This window comes from Palaemon carinicauda, chromosome 28 (assembly GCF_036898095.1).
Source record: "Palaemon carinicauda isolate YSFRI2023 chromosome 28, ASM3689809v2, whole genome shotgun sequence".
Classification (NCBI taxonomy): Eukaryota; Metazoa; Arthropoda; class Malacostraca; order Decapoda; family Palaemonidae; genus Palaemon; species Palaemon carinicauda.
This window is the reverse complement of record NC_090752.1, coordinates 1,649,054-1,652,649: the sequence shown is the minus strand read 5'-3', so window position 1 is coordinate 1,652,649 and position 3,596 is coordinate 1,649,054.

Below are 3,596 nucleotides of genomic sequence, written 5' to 3'. Positions count from 1 at the left end.
TTTAGACAAACCACTTGAAGGTATTTCAGAATGGCACATTAACTGTATAGGTCCATATTAATTTTATCAAAAGAGTAGGGTACTTTAGACAAACCACTTATAGGTATTTCAGTATGGCACATTAACTGTATAGGTCCATATTAATTTTATCAAAAGAGTAGGGTACTTTAGACAAACCACTTATAGGTATTTCAGTATGGCACATTAACTGTATAGGTCTATATTAATTTTATCAAAAGAGTAGGGTACTTTAGACAAACCACTTATAGGTATTTCAGTATGGCACATTAACTGTATAGGTCTATATTAATTTTATCAAAAGAATAACAGGTCCATATTAATGTTCATCAAAAGAGTAACAGGTCCATATTAATTTTATCAAAAGAGAAGGATACTTTAGACAAACCACTTAAAGGTATTTCAGTATGGCATATTAACTATATAGGTCCTTACTATTATTATTATTATTATTATCACATGATAAGCGATAACCCTAGTTGGAAAAGCAGGATGCTATAAGCCCAAGGATTACAACAGGGAAAAATACTCTAGTGAGGAAAGGAAATAAGGAAACAGATAGAATAGTGTGCCTGAGTGTATCCTTAAGAGAACTCTAACCCAAGTCAGTGAAAAACCATGGCCCAGAAGCTATAGCACTACCTAAGACTAGAGAACAGTGGTTTAATTTTGGAATGTCCTTCTGGAAGAGTGGCTTACACATAAAAAAAACTTTATTAATTGCGTTAAGTAAATCAAATGTAAAGTAAAATACTTACAAATTATTGAGTCCTATAAGGACAATTATCTCCCTGTTTAACGAGCTGTTAATGCTCTCCTGGTAATTATTTCCTTTGATCCTAATCTGTATGGAAGAAAACAAAAAAGGAGTTCGATTGTGAAAGTAAGATATTCTGCACTGTTTGAATGAAAATTATAATTATTTGATCAATATTCCTCATTGTAAGTCAAGGGATCATCTTACGTAAGCTCTATTCAATAACAATTAACCTTTATTATAGTACAGTTGGCTTCATTAATTCCGGTACACTTCACCGGGAGGTTAGGACACGTTAGACAGCTGTGCATTGTAGCAGGTTTTAAAGGTTTAAAAGCTGTCATGAATGGCAGAGGTAAGGAACAGTGACATTGCCCTATCAAGCAGGACAATGCCCTAGAGACTGTCCATACATACAGATGACCTGTGCCCAAGCCCCCTCTCCATCCAAGCTAGGACCAGGAAGGGCCAGAAAGTGGCTGCTGAGGACTCAGCAGGTAGACCTATAGGTTCCCCCAAGCTTCCCATTCTTTGCTCACAAGGATGGCGAGGTTGCAGCGACCAAAGAAATTAACGCGTTTGAGCGGGACTCGTAGAGTTGACTTCATTAATTCCGGTACACTGGGACTTCATCAGCTTCCTATAGGACGCTTCCAAAAGGCTACCACAGCCCGTGCGTTTAGCTGAAGAGAAACTTATGGCAACGCTGCCTGCAGAAGTAAAGTAGCTAAGCTTGTAAACACGTGGTCCAAAGCATTCTTTATTACTTTAAACGGAGTACTGCTAAAGCAATTAACAACAGCTTTATATAAAGTACTCCGTAAAAGAATCTTTTGACCACGTGATGACAAGCTCAGCTACATTTCTCGTACATGCAGCGTTGCCATAAGTTTCTCCTTTGCTAAATACAGCCTTACCTGCTATCAGACGCCATTTCATCTTCCCGTGAAGTGCACCGGAATTTAATGAAGCCAGCTGTACCAAGTGGTTTACTTACATAACTCCAGTATATATATATATATATATATATATATATATATATATATATATATATATATATATATATATATATATATATACATATATATACATATATATATATATATATATATATATATATATATATATATATATATATATATATATAATCCAAAATGGCATACTTAAAAAGGTCCCATTTAACTCATTTAGGGCCCTCTTTACTCATTTAGGACCCTCTTTACTCATTTAGGACCCTATTGACTCATTTAAGACCCTCTTTACTCATTTAGGGCCCTATTGACTCATGCAGGCTCCCATTGACTCAAGTAGGCCCCAACTGACTCAATTAGGACCCTTATGACTCAATTACACCACTTTTGAATAAATTAGGGCCTCATTGACTTATTTAGTATTTAGTATTCAGTATGTTCAGACATTTTTGCTGTCTCAATTAACGATCAAATTCTGAAGTTTGGAAATCTTTTCTGAAGAGTTCTCATTTGCTGAAGATGAGTTCCACAATACTTAAGATGGAGTTATAAGAACAATAAATGTGTTGAAAATAAGTACAAAGATTTTAACTTCGTTTTACGTAAATATGGCTGACTTGCCTAAAATGATTTCTGTACCTCGGGGGAGAATAGATCTTCTTACTTTACTTATCTAGAAAAAATACAATATCTAAAAGCTTCTATAAACTTCTGACATACAACTTTTTTTCCCATGTCATTATTATTATTATTATTATTATTATTATTATTATTATTATTATTATTATTATTATTATTATTATTGTTATTATTATTATTATTATTACTTTGATAATAATAATAATAATAATAATAATAATAATAATAATAATAATAATAATGATGTCACCGAGGCAGCTGTAATCTTCAATAAAACTGCTTGAAAGAGTGTTTACAACCGAGATATTATTATTATTATTATTATTACTATTATTATTATTATTATTATTATTATTATTATTATTATTATTATTATTATTTTTCAACTTACCCAAACGATTTTTTTGATGAAATCCAGAACATCCAAGGATTCTGGATAAGCAAGCGCTGCATTGAAAGCTGCGCATTGTGTCAGAGCATTCATGAAGGTAGGTTGCTGAAGTACTCGGTAGCAGAGACCCTTATAAGCATAAAAATAACTTGGGCAAGTTTCTGTAAGGAAAAAGAAGTTTGGGTGCTATTATAGTATGCTATCTACCACCGATTTTGCATATCTACCACCCCTCTCTGACTATAGTATGATACCTACCATCAGTCCCTAAGAATATGGTCTACTTGCTAATCCGCCTCTAATAAGGAGGATCACTACCGACTTGATAACCTAACCTAACTCAACCCAACATAACCTAACCTACAAACTGCTTATAATTATGCACCCATGTCCTAACCTAACCCAACCTAACCTAACCTACAAACTGCTTATAATTATGCATCCATGTTGTCCTTCCAATAAATATTATTAAACTATCATTAAAGTCCAATGAGGATAACATACTTGTGGTAAGTAATCTGTTTGATAATCCTCATCAAACAGGAGGATTAACATTGACGGTAGATAACATACTATAGTAGAAATTCGACGGTAGATAGCATACTATAATAGCACCGAAGTTTGGACCTTGTTAGCCAACCTTAAGGATAAACATACTAGTATATCTATTAATCAAAAGTTGGATATGTGTTTGTACGCTTGATAAAGTATTGGAGGTTTCAAAGAAAGTTCAGGATAGAGGACTGAAATGGTTTGGTCATGTCATGAGGAGGGAAGATGAACTCGTATGTAAATAATGAAGGCCTGAAGATGGAGGGGA